This window comes from Orbicella faveolata, unplaced genomic scaffold (genome assembly GCF_042242905.1).
Source record: "Orbicella faveolata isolate gen_17 unplaced genomic scaffold, um_ofav_v1 contig_27, whole genome shotgun sequence".
Taxonomy (NCBI): domain Eukaryota; kingdom Metazoa; phylum Cnidaria; class Anthozoa; order Scleractinia; family Merulinidae; genus Orbicella; species Orbicella faveolata.
The window spans coordinates 1,003,454-1,025,825 of record NW_028301555.1 but is presented as its reverse complement, the minus strand read 5'-3'; the positions used below and the strand labels follow the sequence as shown (position 1 = coordinate 1,025,825).

Sequence of the window (22,372 nt, the reverse complement as noted above, 5' to 3'; positions counted from 1 at the left end):
TTTTTGTTAATCCGAGCATCATTATGGGATGACAACTCATTTTTTTTTTAAGACTTCGGAAAGTGGGCAGATCAAATAGCGCTTCACAATCTCGTTAGCTTCACAATTTGGATCCACGGCATCACCCAAAGAACGAAGTGAACTTCAGAATTTCTGGGACGGTCTTAGATTCCGCCATACAGGACAATTGTAAGTACAGTATATACATACATGTCTCCTTATCCTGATTGCATAAATTGCGTTTTTCTTAGCACATTTACTTACTTACTTAATCCTCTTCGTTCCTAAGTGGAACATAGGTCCTCAACTAGCGCGCGCCACCTAACCCTATTTTGTGCAGTGCCTTTTGCCTCATTCCACGTAACATGCTTCGCCGCCAACTCTGCCATTCTCGTGCGCCTCCAGCTGTTTTGGGGTCTCCCTCTCTTTCGCTTCCCCTGTGGGTTCCACTCTAGTGCCCTCTTGACTACGTGTTCTTAGCATATTTAGGTCTAAAAAAATACGAATAGAGGCAAACTTATCAAGGATACGAACTCGAGAGATCTCGCGTGTCTGATCTTTGCAATCAAAACGAGAAATTCCGGCGAAGTCTTTGAATTCTCAGTACCGTACAGAAGATCAAGTTCTCTGTCGAAAAAGGTCTGTCTAAGAAAATGGCCAGTTGTAGGTTTTAGTCGCTGCGAAACTTCTCATTATGAAAGCTCGTACTTTTCCACTATTGTGCAATGTACATTTGATGATTTCCCGTAGCAAACAAACCGGCGGAGAAACTCCGGCATTATAACTTGCTAACCATATAGTCAAAAAGCAATGGATTAAAGTACGTACGAATGTTTGTAATTAGTTAGTTCTGGTTCTGCCCTGACGCGCACGCAAATTCTCCTTACTGGTGTATATGTATATCTTACAGTACGAACTGAGAGAATCTGTTTCAGTAACAAAATAATTGCGTCAATGACAATTCTTTATTTCAGCCGACCTGCTCACTTAATTTTGCAGTGTTGTTGTAAAGGGAGATTAGATCTGATTACTGTAAGGCACTGAACAAAACGAAAATAGGTAAATTAATTGTAAGTAAGTGCGAAACAGAAAGTTTACAATTCTTATGAAGCTAGGGCTGGAAATTGACACTATTCAAATGTTGTTGCTTTTTTGGCGGGAGGGGGTCGTATTAACAAAAGCCACATGAAGCAATGAAAATGAAATCAAAAATAACAGAAAGGGGAGAAAATATGAGGGAAATCGATTCTTGTTGTGACGGAATGTTAAATTTAGTGAAGGGAAATTGTAGAAGTCTACTTCAGTCTAGTTTCTATTGTTGAACCTATAGTATGTAAGAGTATGTAAAAAGGTGTGTTTAGAATTGTCTCTACCTACTGAAACATTCCATTTTCTGAGTCAATTTCATTTCGTCGATGTAATTTACAGTGTGGTGTTCAAGCTATGCTAATAGAGTAAGCGCTATTGCCGCCGCTATTTCTCGAGTCGGTCTATGTTCCTCGAAAAGCGGCTGGTAATCGAGCCTGCATGCACAGCGACAGAACACAAACTTAAAATTGAAGATAAATTGGTTTCAGGAAGTTCAATTGCACCGAATGATACACTGTAAGTGTTTGAGACACGTAAGGTAATCACTGCGGCGAATCACTTTTCTCTATAAACACAACAGACAAACGATTGTCACAGCGTTACTAGGGGGAAAATAAACAATCGTGGACAATTTCAATGAGAAATTAAGACCACCCCTTTCCCCATTTCAATGACAAAAAAATGGCGCATTTTAGGTTTAGCTCCGCTTCATCGTTGATTTTTTGATTCGGGGAGAGGGATGGTTTTATTTTTTTATTTTATTCTGACCAAGATTGTAATATGAAGAGTGTGTCCTCTCAGTTAAATATTACTTCATCAGCACTTTCCGTTTCCTTCGATCTGACGTTGAAGCTTCCTGATTTTTTCACAGGTGTTTGGTAAAGAAGAGAAAGGAGGAAGTGGCGATTCCTTTAGGGTGCTGATTGGAGCAGAAACATCAGCAGGTAGAAACTTCATCATTTGTTTAACAATGTGGTGATAGATTCACGTTTCAGGGTTCGACTGCCTAATTAAATAGTTCGTCTGATGTTTGTTGTTAACACTGTAAGAAGTCTAAGGAAAATTCTACTTCTCCAAAGTGTCGTTTACGAAGGTTGTGTTAACGTCAGTGTTCATTGGATTGTTATTGCAGATTTTGATCATTTGAAGAAACAACAGGAGAACAGATCAGCAAAACCAATTAAACAGTTGCGACAGCTGAGTCTGTTCCAGGTATTTTGCACATTTGTTGTTCAGAGGCATTTTAATCCTACTACTTTGCTTTCGCGCTCTCAAGTCTCACTGGCTTTAATTTCAAAAGATATTCATTTTTTGGCCTTGATCGCCCCACAGCACGAAAACAATCAATCTATCATCTTACAAAATTGCACATCTTTTAATCTGGTTTGCTTTTTTTGGATTAAAATTCTCTGTGTTTCAGTTCCCACTGTACTATTATGCAATGAACTTTGTCGCGCATATTTTAGTTGGTAATTTTCCGCAGCAAACAAACCGGCGAAGAAACCTCCGCCATCATATAACTTGCTCACCAAGTTTTTCAGTCAAAGAACAACAGGTAGAAGTGCTAATGGTTGTAATTGGTTGGTTTTGATAAGGTCCTGATGTGACACACAAATTCTCCTTACTGGTGTATATCTATTTCTACGACCTGTGGGAATTCCTTTTAGTGACAAAAGAATGTGTTGATGTGTCTTGATGGCAATTCCTTATTTCATCCGACCTACGCGCTTAATTTTGCGTTGTTGTTGTGAGGAGAAGTTAGATCTGATCACCGTAAGGCACTGAACGCAATTGTGAAACATGAAGTTTTTAGAGGATATATATCTGATGAACTAAAACCTCAGAAGGATATGTAATTTCTTATTTTGGAATATGACATCGCATGTACATAAAAACCGGCAATACACTTTCTGGCCGCGAATGCCTTGCGGCCGAACTTCACGATAAAGCGAATAGCCGCAATCCAAACGAGTTTGTTCCAAACAAGGTTTTCTCTCTAGTCATGATAGCTAGGCAACTGGAAAACTACGAAAGTGGATGTTTGTCGTACAAAGGTCACTGTAAAAGAAAAAAAAAACAACTAATAAAACAATCTCCTTATGCAGTTAAATCGTCGCGATTAAAAACTTGGAACGTGTCCATTATTGAATCAGTGAACTTTATTGACTATCGCTTTCCAAGGTCTCGTTTAAAACCATCAAAAGTTTTTTTTTTTTTTCGGATTTCGTGGTAACATTACTCAGGCAGTCATGCAATCACTGACGTGCACATTGTCCTTTGATTACCAACATGAAAACATACAAATTATCTCTCTTGCACTTCTCCGATGAGTTCTTATGGTTCTTGGCATGGGTGATCAGTTTAAGAATTCTTTAGACCTGTTCACTGGACTTTGTTGAGATACGTCGTGAGAAATAAGATGCTGATCTGCCTCTAAGGTGAAGACTGAAGCAGTTGCCACAATGATAAACCGAGCGCTTTACTAAAGACCGTGTTTTAGTTTTTGCTTTTCTTAAAGCCTTCTTTTTCTTTTACAGTCCAGTAATTAATAAGAACATAATGCATACCTTGATAAAGCAGTGAAAAACAAATCATTATTTTTTTAAATAGACAGTTTTTGGCTTAAATAGGAAGGAAGGTCAAAATGGAGGGCTGCTAAATAGTATTTGTATAGTGATGGAACGTTCTAAAACTTTGGTCATCACTTCGTGTGTTGACCTTTTTGTTGATTTAAGCATTCTAAGATGACAAGTCATTCAAATTGTAGACACTTCGGAATGTGGACAGATCACGTCCTCAAATAACGCTTCGCAGAGACCATTCTAATTTTTAATCTCGTTTGCTTTACAATTTCGATTCACGGCATTACCCAAATAACGAAGTGAAATTTAGAATTTCTTGGATGGTCTTAGATTCCGCCATAAAGGAGAACTGTAAGTACAGTACGTACAAGTTACTCGTCTCGCTATCATTGAAAATTAATTAACTTTCGCTTAGCGCATCTTTATGTTAAAACAATTCAAGTGTGTATACGAACTCGAAAGATCTCGTGTCAGTCTCTTCAAACAGAACGAAAAATTCCCGAAGGCTTTGAATCCTCAAATTTGCGGTACAGAAAATTGATTTCCGATTCGGAAAGAGAGCCGTCTGATAAAATTGCTCATTCAGTGTAAGCTTTGCCTGTTGCGGACTTCGCACTTTTTCCTAAGCGGCAATAGACTTTGTCACTCACATTTTGGTGATTTCTCGAAACAAACAAACCGGCGAAGAAAACTCTGGCATTGTAACTTGCTCTCCAAGTCTTTAAGTAAAAAACAAAACAACAACAAAAAAAAAAACAGATAGAAGTACGAACGGTTGTAGTTACTTGGTTTTTGTTCTGTCCTAATGTGACACAAATTCTCCTTACTGGTGTATATGGTTTTTCTTATAGTGCGAACTGAGAGAATTTGTTTCAGTAACAAAATAATTGCGTCATTGGCAATTCCTTATTTCAGCCGACCTGTTCGCTTAATTTTGCTCTGTTGTTGTAAGGAGAGATTAGATCTGATTACTGTAAGGCACTGAACAAAACGAAAATAAGTAAATTAATTGTAAATACAGTGTGAAACACAAAGTTAGCAAGGGTAGCAATTAAGAGCAAATGCACAGAAATATCGAGCAAAGCGTGGCCACGGTCAAAACTTAACTTACCTTTGTTTCGAGTTTATAGAGAGGTATTTATGAGTTTTCGAAAGTTTTGGGGCTCATTTTTCTAAATACGGCCTACTTTCAGGAATACTTGGGAAAATGGATTTTGCACTCTCTCTGGCCAAAAAATGGCCGAATAAATTGGCAAAATATAGCGTTGCAAAAACGTCCTCGCGTTAATAGTTAAAATTATATCTTCGGGAATTAGATACTACTATTAAAAGAAGAAGTTTTTGGCACTCTATATTTGTCTGTCCTTCGGTTGCAGATGACAGCTGTCACTGTGAAAAACATATCCTTTGATGATGTGACAATAGCCGTTGTAAAGCAAGTATTAGTCTACAATTGCAAAAAGACTTTTCGTTATGTGGCAGAGCTCGAATCGAGCTCATTTTATGGCTCTAAGATGTTGAAATACTCTTCTTGCACGAGATATAAGCATTTGCTTGGGTTTTTCAGCGGGCGCTTTGAAAAACGCTACCAAAATCTGAGAATTTTTTTTGAAATTCCAACTAATTTGTATATTGTCACGGTAACGAAACACTGAAGCGGTTTAAACTGTTGCTTCAAACAATCCGCTTCCAATAGCAATTGATTTAAGGTTTTTAATTCTCTTAATCTGATGCTGCGATGGATGTAGTCACAAAGGACTATATTATATAAAAGTAGTAGTAATCAAAGATTAGAGCAGTGCGTTCACGCGAGTACTTTGCATGTTTGGTCTACTTTGGTGGCGTTCAAATGGCTCGATAGAAAACTAAGTTTGACCGAATGACAGATAACGATTTGCACGTGAAGTTGAAGCCTGCGGTAAAAGTGTTTTTAATTAATTAAGTATTAACTTGTACTGGACAAAATATTTTCCAGGAAAGGCATTTGAACTGTTGGCGACACTTAGAATTCAATTTCAGATCGCCAACACTTGTAACAAACATTTCTTAATTGAGAAAATAAAGCTTTGACCAGCGAGCCTGCAAGACAGTGCGTCGCCAGATGTTTTTAAATTTTTTCATTGTTAGTATTTGTTTACATTACTCGAATATAAATCTTGTTTTCACAAATGAAAAAGGTGAATTAACCATTCTGGCCACAAAACACGGCCTTTAGGCGAGTTACACAGGACGGAAAGTTTGTTTTCTTTCAACCAATTATGAGCACAACGAATTTGCCGAGATACAAATCGGAAAATTTAGTCTCTGTACACAGATCTGAGGTCATCACGGCCATTTGCGAGCTACATGGATGATTTGTTTTCTTGCTACAACTCATAGCCATTTGCAGTCGCCGAGCCACAAAACATGACGCAGGGTTTAGTTACTTGTTTTCGAAGGCTAGCGGGTCAAAATACATGCAGCTTTGCAGAAATCATACATACTTCGAATCTATACGGCGAATACATGACTGCGTGCATGTGCCCATGGTGTAAATTTGTCCCTGCTGTGGGGATGGGGGCAAATCGGTGAACAAATCCGTCCCAAAAATTCCCGATACAAACTGGATTAGGATTACGTTTCATCACTAATCACTGAGACTCTACAAAGGTCACCAGGTGATGGCGTATTCTTTATTACTGAATAGAATATTTTATGAACTATGATAAATCATCCCTTGAACCTGAGATAAATGTTCTTCCATGAAACTATTAATTGTATAAAGTTCCTGAGTATATCCATACACCTCTTAGAAACAACAACTGTACGGCCAGTGTCACGACCTTTCCATTATGTTACTAGATTCAGCCTGTAATGCATGTCGGGTTCAATGATATACTATCACCATTTTCCCACGTGTAAAGTGTTTGTTAGCTGATGCACGGAATGACATGCAATTACCCTGAGACAATTTTAACAAGAAAAATTAACAAATAAATTATTCCAGGCGAACCTTGATTATATCTTCACGGCCATGAATTCCATTTCGCCACTCTCACTTTCATAGGTGTTCGAAGACGTCGTTTAGATGTAAGAGTCACTTGCAGATGTTTATGAAAGGTACTAAACATGGAAACGCCAGAAAAAAGGGAGAAGGCAATGAGCCTAAATTTTCTTTATTCGTCCAAAAAAAAAAAGGCTGTCGTCGGTTGGGTGATGGGAAGCGAAACATTTCGCGGTGGCCTTAGTTTGTGACCAGGTTTCCCGAAATATGCCTATAAGCCCGTTTGCACTATACAGACATGGTTGCACTTTTTGGTTACCGTAAACGTCCCAAAGTAACAACCTCCCGAAATCAGCGAGGCCCCTGAAAGTAACGTCGAAAATTTGTGACCGCTAATAAATCCCTAAAGTAGCGAGCCCACCCATAAAGCACCCCACCCACCCCACCCCCCACCTCCCCCGCCGAAAACAGTGAGTTTAAGGTTTAGTGGTATATTTTTTTTGCTAATCAATAGTCAGGTGAAAGTTACCGTGTGATCATAGGCACGCTACAACAAGAGAAAGTATCGCTTATGCCACGAAGCGTTGTGAAATGTCAATTTGTGCTTCGTCAGTTTATGTTGCGCCGTGCTAACACAAAAACCGTAGAATTCTCATCAAGTAACAGGAACGTATACTAACAAGAACTTTTCTTTAAATTGATATTGACAACTCTGTATCATTTCAACAGGTGCGTATACTATTCAGTAAAAGGAACGTTTGAAAACTCGGCCAACGCACTGAGATATTGTTGAAACAGTTTACAGTATCTGACTAGCTTTCCTGCCGACCACTGACAACGCGGTCTAGGTATGAAGCAGCTTACCCATGTGGCAGAAACATAGCTTCAAACTGCAACGAAGAATATGATTTCATGTTTAACAACTGTTTTAACGAAATTTATCTTTTATTTCGTAAAACAGAGCTCAGTCGTGCCAACTTCATATAACTTTTTTGCTCTCCGAAGTAACGAGCCCCAAAAGTCGAAAGTAACGAGTGTCGTTACTTTCGGAAGTTTACAATAATGAAAACTAGCCGATTACTGAACTTTGAATCCGGGTTGAAAAAAGGCACAAGGCAAGAAATCCACAGCCCAAATATACTTTTATCTCAGAGAATCAGTAGTGCACCATTACGCCTGTATAAACATTCAAATTGAATTATGAAATCAAATTAGCTTTAATTTTCCCGGAAACTATCATGAAATTTTACAATCGACATACAAACTTGTTCGATAAATTGTCCAACACGGAGCAAACAGAAGTGACAGAAAAGAGTTTGGCCTCTATACAATAATCACTTGAATTTCTGATGTTTTCCGACAGAACAGATGTTTTGGAAGGAACGAAAAAAAGCACCATTAAGGGTGGGGGAGTGGATCGTCCTTGCTCCACGTTCGCCTCGGTGTCTAATAGTGATCTTGCTCAGAAAGGAAAACGCTGATAATAATTATGTGCTGAATATAAATATTCTCCTATTAGACAGGTACCCATTTCCTGAATCTGAAAATAATGCTATTTCCAAAGTTTCTAATCTAGTGAATTGTTTATGCGCTGTCATTACAATGCGTGACGCTCCTGGCATGGAAAAAGAGAGGTGAAATCAACAACTTTTGATCAAGGGTCTATTTTGGCGTAATTGAACAGTCCGTCTTAGAAGCGAGGCGTGTTCGTTTCTCACCATTGTTGGCGGCCATTGCTGTTCCGATACGTGAGATATCACTGCCGGAGTCAGTAGAAGTGGTTCCTTTGCTTAGCTGTAATCGAGATATTTCGACACCTACCTTTGTCGAATTGAAGATTTTTTGAAGAAGTGTAGCTGCTATCCACCATAAAATACTTTCTCACTTTGTAATGTGGAAATGGTATCATGTGAAGAATTTTTGGAGCATAAAGATGACGCGGTCACACTGAGACCGCAAGATACAAATAACATAGAAAGGGTACGGTAAACTGCCATTGAGAAGCTCCACCACCCCCCCCCCCCTTTCGACCTTAAAAAGCTCCCGGGATCCGGTTATATTTAAGCCCTTCCCTCCCAACTTAACGACATTAACCAAGAGATTATAATCCTGCCAAGAAATTATGATCCTGTATTAACTTATGTCCCACACATTAATGGCCACCATTGAAATAGCCGCCATCGAATAAGTACAGAAAAAAACACATCAAATCCAACTGTTTAATCTGAGCTTCCCGCGTGGCCACAAATTGTAAGAATAGATGAAATAAATTTGTTGTGGTATTAGAATGCATTTCCAGATCTTGAAAATTTCATTTCCATCGGTGTGCGTTACAGCCGTTTGTGAAGGAGCGTCACTAGGGACTTTAAGCAAAGACAACGCGGACGGCGACGGGAACGCCATGAGATCAGGGAAAAGCCAAAAGGTCCACTGCGCATGACTGGCGGGAAACAAGTTGACGTTCTGCGTTCGGGCCCGACGTGAGTGAAGCACATTTCGCGTTGTCTGAAAACGTGAGTTTTCGCTTTCGTTTCCTCTGCTGTGTCAACGCTAAATAACCCGTGTTACTAATTTCGAGGAACTTTAATGCTTGTCTTCTCTTGTTATGTGACATATTTCATTTTAAAGAAACGTTGAGAAATCTGAATTCAACTCAAGCCGGTCGGCGAACATGTGAGTACCGTGAAATATCTTTTTGAAAGCTTATGTAAATAAAGACAACTTACACGAATTTCAATCGAAATTTTTCCTTTCAAGAAGTACTCAAATGTCAAATGGCTCATTATGGTGAAATTCTAACAAATTTAAAAGGGTAGACACCATTAAAACTTGCGTAGCTGTTTCCATTTTCAGTCGTAAGATCAGTGGTTTACCTAGATCTTTATCAGTCCGCACACTGATCTGTCGCGCCAGTCTGATTAAACATCTGCTGATAATAAGTTCATTTACTTCATTGTACAGCTCAGCGAGAAGGGGCAAGTTGCGTTTGTGGAAGCGAAATTCGGACCGGCAATCGTCTTCAAACCATCGAAGTTAAAATCAGGAAAGGAATCATAAGGTTGGTCGAGATCATTCGACCGGTTTAAATCGTACAAGAGTAGAAGTTCGTCATCGTTTAACACACCTTCATCGTGATTATCAAGAGTTGATTGCGAACTTCTTTCAATGAAGTCATCCTAGTTCATCCTGATAAACAGAGGACGAATAATGTCAATAAGCTTGACAGTGCGGAAACCGCGGTTTCGGACGGTGCTGCTTAATGTTTGTGAATTCCTGCCACAACGGCCTTCTCTCCCCAGCCTTCTCACAGGTTTCGGCGTCCCCGTTGCCGTCCGCGTTCCCGCTGCTTAAAGTCCCTACTGACTGACGTTACCGTGACTTTAAAGCCGTGACCCTTGACCGAATGAACTACCGTTAAGTTGCTTTCCTCAACAAAATCTGGACCGCAGCATAAAATGGAGAATAGCTGTACGGCATGTAAAAGTAAGTCATCCTTTATAAGCTGTGAAGCAGAGTTTAGCGCCATAGTTTCATTTAAAACCTGATTTTTATATGATGTGTAAGGAGAACACTTAGACACGTTATAGCCAAAAAACGAGCCCGATTGAACGATGGCCACGTATCGAATAGTCGGTTTGTAATTATGAAGTGAAACTCGATTTGCTGAGACTGCGGTGGAGCCTTATCAAAGAATGTGTTTTCTCGTGGCAAGAAGCATCATCTAGAACAAAAAAGCAGGCATAAATTAAGTGTCAGATACTTCTCCTTTTAAATCAGTTTCTTTCTTCCTGATGATATAGACTTTACTACTTACGAAAAGACATTTACACGAATGTCAATTTATGGTAATTATTCTGCTATTTTTCGCCAGTGGGAGTGCGAAAATCGATTTTCTCAAATAATTCGAAAATCCGGCCGTATTTTGAGAAAGAAACACCGAAACCTTTGAAAACTCGTTAATACCTCATTACAAATTGAAAATTAAGATTGGTTTCATTTTTGACCGTGGCCGCAATTTTTGCATTTTGCTCTATTTTTCTGTGCATTTGCTCTTAAATCAACATTCTTCAAATGAGAAATCTATACCAGTCCTATACATTATCGCCGACCAGAAGAATTTCAATTCATTACACAGCATTTTGTTTTCCTTTTTAACAAAAACCACATAAAACAGTGAAAATCAAATCAAAAATAACAGTAACGGGAGAAAAGATAATGAAAATCGATTTGTGTTGTGATAGGATGCTAAATTTAGTGAATGGAAATTCTAGATCGATGTCTACCAGGTTCAAGTTAAGCTTTTATTATCAAATTAGATTACGGTATGTCTTGTGCTTGACTGAATTTCTAAGCCATCATTGTGAACACGTTAGGAGATTCGATAACTCGCACGTTTATATTTAAAACTGCTATTTTCAGTTGTTGAACTTTGTTGCCGGAGTATGTTAAAAGCGTGTCTCGAATTGTTAGCTAAAGAAACATTCTATTTACCAAGTCAATTTCATTTATTTTGTCAATGTCATTTACAAAATAGGAGATTTTTTATCGATCTGGTTTTCAGAAGTGCAAAATATGATCATACATCGACAGGACACAAACCTGACAGACCCTTACAACTGAAGATAAATTTACGGGTATCGAATGGTTTTTGCGAGCAGTACATTTCTTTTTGCGAGCACAAGCAGTGATCAAATTTGTCTTGCGAGCGAGCACTTCGTAGATTTTCCGCTAGCTGGAATCTCTCTTTCATTAAAAAGAAACGTTGTTTTGCGCCAATCTGGCTGACATTTCAAAACTGGACAATATGCTCAAAGTTAAGCAACATGTTAAGGGGTGTCTCAAAAACTAAGACCTAAGACCGAAGACCCCCTCTGAATCTCAAAAACTAAGACCTAAGACCCCCTCTTGATCTCAAAAACTAAGACCTAAGACCCCCTCTGAATCTCAAAAAACTAAGACCCACGACCCCTTTGAATTTCGTCAAATCTGCCATTTTCGTTACTATCTGCATTTCTGGACATATCTCCTAAATCTCAAAAACTAGTTTTCTTTGAATCGGCAACGGTGTTATTTTGGAAACCAAACAAATTGTTTGGTTTTGGTGAATGGGCTTTCAGTAGTTCCCGTTCGGATAGCTGCGCTAAAAATAACGCGAATCACGCACATCAACCGACGTGAATTTCATCCGCTTTGGGAAAAAAAGTGAAATGTTAGTTAATACATTAGTACTTACATTTGCTCTATTTCGTTTTATGCCACTGAAGCCATTAAAATTTACTCCAAGCATAGACAGGTTCAGCATGACGTTTACGGTAGACGGAAACGGCAAAAATTATCTCAGTGATCACTTTTGATCTTGTGTTCAGTTTCCGCTTAAGAGTGCCTGCCTGTAAAAATCAGACAAATTCTTAATTTCGCGGCAAGGGTCGAAAATTCGATTTCGCTCATATTCCTATGGTACATAGGCTAGGGCATGACAAAAACTACTGGATAGTTTTTTTGACAAAATATCCTTTTATTTCAAAGAAATATGCAAATTACCAAAGTCCGTTAAAATCGTCATTGGACGCACCACTACTAGACGTCATCCTCGGAGACGCAGGGCCAGTTATTGGGAGCGGGGAAAAGTCTAAACGGATGAGAAGACCCGTTTACACTTTTTCCCTGTCCCCACTAACTGCCCCTCGGTCTCCGAGAATGACGGCTATCATGATTGTCTTGAATTGACTCCATGTTTACTAAGAAATTTAGCTAAATTTATAGCCCGATGGTGAAAAAATATTCAAGGCACACCAACCTCTATTAAGCGGCCAACCCCTATTAAGCGGCCACCTCCCATTTCCCCGAGGGTAGCCCACTGTATTATATGTAAACCAAAAATAATTGCACAGCGCGAAAAGACCTAGGTACGAGTTTAGCGTTACAGTGTTTACGCAGGGCGGGTAGGTGGCGGTTGTCTAGTAAAAGATAACAACACGGGTAATGGTTAACTATTCATTCTTTTCATTGCTTAATTTACTCTCTTCCTACTCAACAAGATTGTGTGCTTCCTTTGGTTCCGAGCCTTACGGAGCCTTACGTATTAGGTTAGAAATTGTCCTACCCCTACCCCCTAAAATGGGATGACAGCATTGCGTGACGAACAAATAAGGAACCGCTGTAAGCAAGGATTCAAGCAGCAAGAGATCAAACGATGATCAAACGTAATATTTTGGTGTAGTGCAAGGCAAGCAACTATCTACAAATCACTTAACCGTTTTTGACTTAGATGCAGTGGTGATCATATGTGTCGAAAGAGGGTCAGAGATTCATGGTATTCGACCATTAGATAAGTTGACAGTTGGCGATGTACATCGGACGTTGTGTAAACAAAAGCAAACTTCTGCTTTATGTGCGACGAATGGTGACAGAAACACGTCAAATCGGCTTTTGGACCTGCCTTTTACAGCAAATAAGGTTAGAACATTTCGAAATTATCAGCTCTGTGTCTATTTCAACTTAATATAGCTCAAGACATGTGGCGCTTGCTAAAATATATGTCTAACCCGTAGATTGAAATTTGACGACGGATTGGTCAAATATCTGCATTTTTAACGTACTTTGAAAAGCTCTCGCGTCGCTCACAATCATTTGCCCAAAGAAATTTTTACAGGAATCTGTAGACCATCCTTCTGCGATTCAACCACTAGAAGCTTAATCCATTTGAAGGTTTCGAACATGGTGAAAATCAATTATTTTTACGAAGTACTTTTAAGTGAATGAAATACATGTCTTCGAAATTTAATTATTTTGCACCCAACAAAAACCGCAACATTCCTTAAAATCAACCCAGCACACAATTGAACATTGCACAAAAATATTTGAGTGTTTTAAAGACGGAAGAATGATGTGGTTTTGCATGCGAGGCTCTCAAACTTGTTTAATAAAATAGTGCGTCCAATGACGATTTTAACGGACTTTGGTAATTTGCATATTTTTTTGAAATAAAAGGATATTTTGTCAAAAAGACTATCCAGTAGTTTTTGTCATGCCCTAGCCTATCTACCATAGGAATATGAGCGAAATCGGATTTTCGACCCTTGCCGAGTTATTTTCCATATTTATGGACAGGGACTCTTAATCGTTAACCAAATCAGACAGTGCAAAAATCCGAAGAAAAACATCTCCTTTATTCACCACCAATACGAGTATTTTCACTCTAGCACGGTACAAACAGTGAAGACAGAGGGCGAAGGTCATTTTTGCAGTTCGTCGTTGGCCCTAAGCGTCATTGATGGTTTTCATGATTGCTTTTTACGGCCTAAAAAAAGATCGAAATCCACTAATCGCCTCTCGCAGACTGACCTTTTGAACTTTATGTTTTTTCCTCAGAGGTCCGCTCTTATGAAAACAAGACCATGTCAATCATTTTTCTTTAAGTTAGCGCGGGAAATTTTGGCGAAGTTTGTGCAGAGGCAAAGAATGGCGGCGTTCAAGCTGCTCGTTCTCTCAAGCCTCAGTAGTCCACAACTGGCTGCCTTACATGTTTTCAATCCGTTTCTATTTTTTTTCCTGACTCGATCATCTAAAAAAAAAAACAGAAAAAATGGCAGTTTCATTTTTTTTTCAAAGAAGAATTGGCGAAGCATTGACACATACTTGAAACTTTTGTAAGCTACCTTTAGTGTAACAAATATGTAAAAAACATTGCCTAAGAAGATTTCAAGTGCTTCATCAATTAGCTATTAATTGTAGATTACACGAAATTCATAGTACTAGAAATGAAAGACACTGTCCTCCAGTACATAGCAGCCTCGGATATTTGACTGCCTCCGCTTTCTAATTGGTTATATCCACCTCAAAGCAACTTCTGATATTGCTTATAAATTAGAAATAAAGTCATCATGGTTGTTGTTTCATCCTTTTGGCTCTGCAAAAGGTTAACTTAAATAAAATTGACACCTTGTGAATTTTTCAAAGGTCTTAGTTTCTGAGATTCAGAGGGAGTCTTAGGTCTTAGTTTTTGAGATTCAGAGGGAGTCTTAGGTCTTAGGTCTTAGGTCTTAGTTTTTGAGACACCCACATAATAAGATCTTATCGCGGTTCAGCCAATCCCAGCAGCACAGCTAGTTATGCCTTGTTTGATGCAGATTCACGCGAGTCAATGGGTTCACTCTGTTCACCGTACGAAACTCGAGATCTGGGCAGAAAAAGCCGTACCGATCTGAGATCGTGGTAAGAAGATTTCGTTTAAGGCTACTCCTACCATAAAAGAAGCGAGCTTTGATTTGGTTCAATAGACGTGTAACTTCTGAGCATGAAACTTGTAATTTTAACGGACTTGAGTACCCAGAGCTCCTCGGCCAAAGCAACTACATTAGCCGCTGTTCCGAAAATGAGCCCGCACTTCCCTCCATCTTTCAGTACTCGTGAAAAGAATCATATTTTGCTACGTACTAGCTGGGTGCTCGCAAGTTTTGGGAAATTACTGAACAAATTGATATAGGCTTTCAATTCGTGCAAACCATACTAACCAGGAAAAATAATTTGATTGATTACGCGCGTAGAATACAAAGTCCGTTGATCGATCGATGGCCCATTGTATTTGAAACTTAATAAACTTTTACGCCTTTTACCTGTCGAGTATATGAAACGTTTTTTTCCATCGATAAAAATAAACTCTGACTGAATACTTACACCACGAGGGAGCTAGTGAACTTAGACACTGGGGAGTATTCCAACGGATTAAGCATCTGTATTTACGTCTGAAGTCCTGTTAAATGTTAAAGAAGAGCGAAAAGGAGGCGTCGAATTGGCATGGAAGATGGAAGAGACGGGGTTAAGTCTGTAACCTCCACAAAACTATTTGAAATATAAAAGAACATAAGATGTGAATAAGGGATTGAGCAGTGCATTGAGTAATTCTGGAGCTCTTTTGTTGGTTTCCTGTTCTGACCCTGTTCTGCTGATTATCGTGCAGATTTTCGACTGAATACTTCATTCTTTTAAGCGTATGACTTTGCATCCTAATACTAAGTATTATTTTCTATAGCTAACAGTAATGTCTGTGCGGTTACTGATCGACAACCTCCGAGAAACGCGGAAGTATTGTATTTATCCATTAATAATGGTAACAGGACTGAGTGGAGTCCAATTTGGTCTGTAATCACACGAGTGATTAACAAAATCGGACGACCGCGTAGCGGGAGTCCGATTTGTTAATCACGATTTGTTAATCACGATTTGTTACCAATTAATCATAACAATTACAATTTCCCACAAAAGCAAAAATTCATTTGAAAAAGAGCGTTTAATAGTCATTTTTAAATATTATAATTAAAAATATGGAGAACAGTTTGCAAAATGGCTGTTAAGTTTCTTTCAAAACAGTCACCAGAGACTAAACCTCCACAATTTTACAAAGTCAGTCTCTTGAATTGGTTACCATAGTAGTTGTAATCAATGTTGTGATTGGTGGATTTAGTGGAGAGGACTTAAAATGATTGGCTCATGTAACAGGTGTCCGATTACAGCCAACTGTCCGATTACACTGTCCGATTACAGCTTTGCAGATTAATTAGAGCAAAATACAGCAGTTTATGCACCAATTACATTTGAGGAAATTGTAATTGTTATGATTAATTGCATAATAATGCACATATTTTATAGTAAACGAAACCTATCACTACTTTACCCTTGTCAGACTTTTGTTAATTGAACAAATGCACAAGATGAGTATTAGATTCAGTAAGTTAACGCCATTAAGGGCCAATCAACGATGGACTTCGTTACTTTTGCTCAACGACCCTGGTTTTTGTATCCTTTCTAATGAGCTTTTCTTAATGTAGTTAATCATTCGTTTGGATTATGCGACGTCTAAGCTGTTTGTCGCCAAGTAACCCTTTACCTTTTAGCTGTAAAGCCAAAGTTTTTCGCTATTTCTGTTTACAGTGAGGGAAAGAGAGTTTTTAACTTCGATTTCACAACGAAGGTCAGGGGAATCAGTGACCAGGAAGGCAAAGTGGTCATAAATAGAAATACTTGAAGCCATACTCGGTGTTTTGCCCGTTTCCAATAAATCAAGCCCAGTATGAAACTTTCCATTGCTTGAGATAAAGTGTTTCGTATTCATTTTGAATAGGCAACAATTTTTTCCCGTTTTGTTAATAAGGGCGAGGCCTTTCTAACATAAGATGAGTTTTGCGTTTAACTAAAGAATTGTTCAAAAACACCTTAGATGGTGCAATTACAATTAAATGCAAAATGCTGACATCAAATTCTCCACGGCTACGTTTACCAAGGACAAAGTGTGATCGATGTGTACGTAAACGAATCTAACACTGTCGGGAACGCGCGCCACATTTTTGAGCTACGCCTCAATGATTACGCAACAAAGGAGATGTTGGGACTTGTTTGAAGCATTCCAAATTTAAAGCAGCAACATATAACGACGCTACAAATTTCGGCCTCAGAATGTTGCAAGCGCTTGCATAGGCCTTCAGCTATAGGCAATAATGGAAGAACCTTTTTGAATCATGGATCTTTTTTTGATTCTGTTTAACTTTGGGTTGGATTTCTTTCAGTGCGGAGGTTTAGGAAACTGAAGAAGGGATCGATTTGCCTGTGAGATAATAGAAATTTTGCAGTGATCTTTAAGGAGTGCAGTTGCTTTCTATCTTTTCTAACTTGTTGTAAAAAGCGAGAAGATAATAATTGTTCACTTAGGAAATGCAGTAGTGAAAAATTCCATTCTCAAAGGAATGTTTTATGATCCCACTAGTTTTGTTTTGGCGTTTGTTTTGGTTTGCACTCGTCTCTGCCGTTCATTCAGTTGTTACCATTCATTCAGTTGTTACTGTTTGTGCAGGGAAGACATCTGTCTCTTATTGAAACTCCTGTTAAAGTTTCCAAAGGTATTATAACATAGCGAGGGCCGAAGCTCCTTTGCTTGTAGATAACATATCAAAGAAGATATTCCCCAGAACGTGGGAGGTTTTCCTTCGCTTTCAAACGAAACGAAGCGAAACATAAACAGATCCTTCACGAAAACATCCACGCAACGCGCGAGTAGCATCGATCCGCGAAAAAACTGGGTACCATGTCTAAAAATAACTTAAGAGGGATTACCTCGGGTAGAAGGCCTATATGTGGGATTCACTCGCTTACCTTGATGATCTCTTGATACAGAGCAATTCCCACTGCAGAATAAGAAACAGGCTCTGAATACGTGAACGTAGGAAGAAATCGTACAAATATGTATTAATGATCACGGAACTATTATGGAATTATTGCGAATATACAAGCTGCTGCCTCTCCTAAACGAGTACGGGAAGCGCCGGTTTTTGTGTTTTTGTTTTGTTTTGAATTCAATTTTCTTGAAGAGAATAGGCTAAGACTGACAAAATTCTCAGGGAAGGGTCTGTTCCAGAGGAATGACGCACACTGCAGTTGTCCTCTAGCTCTAGAGTGCTTTTTCTTAATTGCCCAGCTCCGTCAAAAACACTTTCTCTGCTTACGGTCTTTAATTTTTGACACTTTCAGCAAAATGACGAGAGTAGCACCTGCCGGCATCTCAGGAGCTGATAATCGCACGGACGATTTCATAGCGTGCTGTGGTTTCCTTTGGGAATGTATGAAGTTCATATCAACTTGCTTCGAATTCTTCAGCTGTATTACAGGTTGCTGTGGTTGAAGCTGTGGCTGCTAGAAAAAGGTAGGAACTAAACATAAATAATCGCGGTTTATTTTCTTCTTGGTTTTGTCTTCTAGTTAGTGGGTTTTCCTTTCCCATCCAGGGGGGAGTAGAAATGCTCCTAGTCGCTTCATGTTACGGAAACCGGGATAAGTTCCGGCCTGATGGGCCACTTGGCTCGCATACAGACTTTTACCCCTCTGGAAACTTTCCGATTTCCATCCATAAAGAAGAGAAAACCTTCAAAATTTCAATCCAGTGTTGAGCTTTCATCAATGTCTTGTTACCTTTGTTTCAGCTTCTTTAATCGTCCATTAATATTGATAAGAGTGAATTTTCACCTAGTCACGTAGTCACGCCATAAGTCACGCACGTGCTCCTGATTCACAAGCCTGGTTAACCCACTTATCTGAACCAGACGTTTGACTTTTATATCAAACACAGTAGTTTACCTCATCGGCGAAAGTAGGGTTTTAAGCCTGTGGGAGTACTCCACCGGATGAATGCTCCGTAGAAAAAGGGGCCCTTACGCCGCGAAATGTAACAACTAACGAAAAATGTAAAAAAAATCTATCACTCGAATTGTAACGAATTTTGACGCAAAATGTAACAACCTCTTTAACGCGTAATGTAACCACGGAAAATGTAACAACTCTGATCTTAGTATATAAAGGAGATTTAGACATATTAGTCTTCTTGTCAAGCTTAACATCGCCTATCGCCAGTCAAAGTATATAAACTTACTAGTCACTGGTCACATGACCAGCTCAAAATTTCCTCTCGTTGAATAGAGTGTGTCCATTGTCACGCAATAAAAAATATAATCAAAAACCATTCAGTGGATAAAGTCAAGAAATTGTGATATTATAGACGATAAATAAAGAAGACAGTTCTCCCAGTTTAAGGTGTGTGCGTTGTCCCAAAATTGAGATATTCGTCGAAATGTTCCGCGCAAAATTATAAAGTCTAATATGGAGCCGCCATGTTGGAGGACCTCCTTAGTCCTCCAATATGGCGGCCGGAAAATAGCCGTGTAAACATCTGGAACTTACTTTGGCTATCTAGTCAACTGATTATCTGAACCGAACCAAAAAACGTTTACATTAGCACTTTTCCTAATACTTTAACTCCTAAATTAGCTAAAAATCAGGAGATAAATGTATATTTTTCGACATACGCGATCTTAGCTTCATGTCATTGGCCGCCATAACTCTGAAATTCAAAATGCGCTGGTTTCCAAACGAAGCACACCATTGATTTGGAAAGTTGTTAACGGATATAAATTTTGTACCTCTTATGCCTGATGAGGATAGAACCTTTAGGGGCTCTTTAGTTTTGGATTTGAGAATTTGATGACGTCACGTGCACATACTCTAGTAGTTTTAGAAGAATTGTTCGTGTTTGTCATGTCAAGTGTGTGTCCGTCCGTCCGTGCTCTAAGGATGAACGACAACTTGGTATCCTCTAACGATAAACAACAACACAACATGTCCGAAGGCAAGAATAATTACTAACACCTATCAGTCACAGTTAGAGACGTTAGAAGTCACGTTATGATGTTAGCAAATTGCTTTTATTTCTGTTATCACACACCGTAGAAGAAGGAACCTTGGAGCCCTGCTCAATGTCTTCGTTATTCGAAAAAAAACTGATGGGCTAGTATATTGACTGGGTAAACTATAGCACTGAGAAAGGTGAACAATTATTTCTACAATGTAACAACTATTGTGACCCTTTGCTCCTCTTTCCCACTTTACCTCTATTGGTATTGACAGTAACATAAACAGCGGTTTTTAAAGTTTATGAGGTTTCGACCATCATAGGATAATAGCTAAAGCTGTGCTGAAGGTTGCTGTGACCAAGTGTAGCCACCCAAACACAGTGAATAAGGAGGAAATGCTTGCAGGGTGATTGGAAATTAAGGACATTCGCGCTAATTGTTTCTGCGGATCCTTACTGCGCACGCAAATTCACACGCCACGTTATACATGAGAGCGCGCGCTAAGTAATAAAATGAACAATGATGAGGCAGATGATAGCTTTGTCTGCTTTTAACGATCTTGGACGTTTGGTGACCCCTGTTCTTCTTTTGATGGATCATTTTCTCTACCAATTTTCTACGTTTAGTGAAAAAATGAAGAAAATCAATCAACTAGAAGTTTGAATTTTTTTGCAAAATTCCGTCCTTTTTAGCTCCTCGTTTATCTTTTCGGCGGTTTCAAATGCCTCTTGAATGGTTAAGTTTTGTGAAAACGTTGGAAAATTTGGAATTATTTACGCAACAGACCCACCTCTACAAAATATGACAAAGATCGTTTGCCTCCGTTGAATCACCCTCGATATTTTGAATTATAAACCCCCGTAGACCATGCTGAATTACGTGCGCCAATTTTTCAAACTCAAGGTATGTTCCCACACGCTTTATCTCCAAAACGAAGTGGTGACCGTCTATTTTTTTTTTTTTTTTTTTTTTTTTTTTTGCATTTCTGACACAAGTAACTCATTATCTGACTGCAGTAAAAATTTTAAAAAAATCTATTGACAGGAAATTTTCGCGCGAACGTCCCTAAGCTTTACTAGTAATTTATACTATATCGAGAAGGTTGTTACATTTTGCGTTGTTACATCTCTTGTTAAAGAATAAAATAAATTGTTTTATTCTGGGTCAAGAGCTGTGGCAGTTATTTAAAGGTTGTTGCATTTCGCGTCAATGTTATATTTTCCCTAGGTGTTACATTTTGCGGCGTAACGGTACCTTATTCAGGTTACTGGAGATATACAAAAGGGTACGTGGGGATTTCACGAGTTATGACATAGAATACAGGGATAGAAAAGCTGCCATTCAGACAATTGAGAGGGTCTTTAAAATGTATCTTAAAGAGACTTCTCTAACGGCTGATCCATTTTTGCTCAGTTATTAACCGTAATGTCTCTAAACTTTCTTCTCAATATTTTGCAGGTTTTGTTGTCTTGCTTCCGTAGTTATCAGTATTTGATGGGGTGCATTACCATTGACGACTGTGATAGATTTTTGTGTTGTTGTCTGAGTGTCTTATGAATAGGTCTGACTGTAAACTGGAATTCATAGGCAAATGAGTGTCTCAAAAGTAGATATGTTTCTAAACCGAGATAACATAAACATATGGATCACAAAGAAGTCACCCTACAATCCTGGCCAAAAGACTTAAAACACTTACTTTCACGTGGGTCAACTTTATTACCAGTAAATGATCATTTTTTTACTACTTTCTATGCCATCTGTTCCAAAACAATATTCGGACTTGGGTCGAGTCAACTGACGCCCACAGGGACAACATTTTAAGGGGCGGGGGAGGGGAAGGGATTTGAATTACAGTTGACTCCTTGTTAGTCGAACTATCGCTAACTCGAATCTCGCCCTAACTCGCACCAAAATTGATTCCCCTGGATTAGCCCGTTACATTTACTGTAATTGTACTCGAACCCCTTTGCTTAAGTGCAGAACAGTACTCTTTTACGATCTTTTGTCCCATTTTGTTAGCAAAATATCATTTCGTTTTTAAGTTTGTATTCGTAATGACCCTAACTAAATACATTGTTTGAAGACTAATCAAAAATGTGCGTAAAACATTGTTTCCCTGCTAATTTTTAGCCATTTCTGTCATTTCTAACAATACTTAAAAGTTTTAACATTTGTTTTGACGGTTCTAGTTAACAGAAGTCAACTGCTATTGTACACGTTGAAAGCGAAGACTTGACAAGACTTGTGGCGAGGATTGTAGCTTGTAAAAACACACATATACTACCTTGTACTGCAAAGGTTTTTTTTACTGCACGGTATTCTAGAGAATAGCTGATGTTCACATAACAATAAAGAGCCTCAGTTCAATGTAACTTTGTTTTACATTCGCTAATTCACATTTGTAATCAAGCTATGCCGGTTTGGAATAAACTTAGTCTGGAAGTAGAGTCTTGTTTGAGAGTTTGTAGTCCGTTTGAAGTCAATTCGCTGCAGACATTCAGATTCTGGCAAGAGATTATCAAGGTAAGAGAGTGAATACCCCCTGT

The 22,372-nt window shown here is 38.8% G+C and overlaps 1 long non-coding RNA gene across 2 annotated transcripts; it reads left to right on the top strand.

Annotated features, from left to right (window-relative positions):
* Positions 1-54: 54 nt before the first annotated feature.
* LOC149107067 (uncharacterized) lies at positions 55-22,273 on the top strand. 2 transcript variants are annotated; one of them, XR_016209375.1, is made up of 5 exons: positions 55-189; positions 1,961-2,033; positions 2,222-2,301; positions 18,175-18,346; positions 21,285-22,273. It is a non-coding gene; the product is annotated as an uncharacterized LOC149107067 (long non-coding RNA). The 2 variants fall into 2 exon arrangements; XR_016209376.1 differs by lacking the exon at positions 55-189 and adding an exon at positions 1,041-1,059.
* The last annotated feature ends 99 nt before the right edge of the window (positions 22,274-22,372 follow it).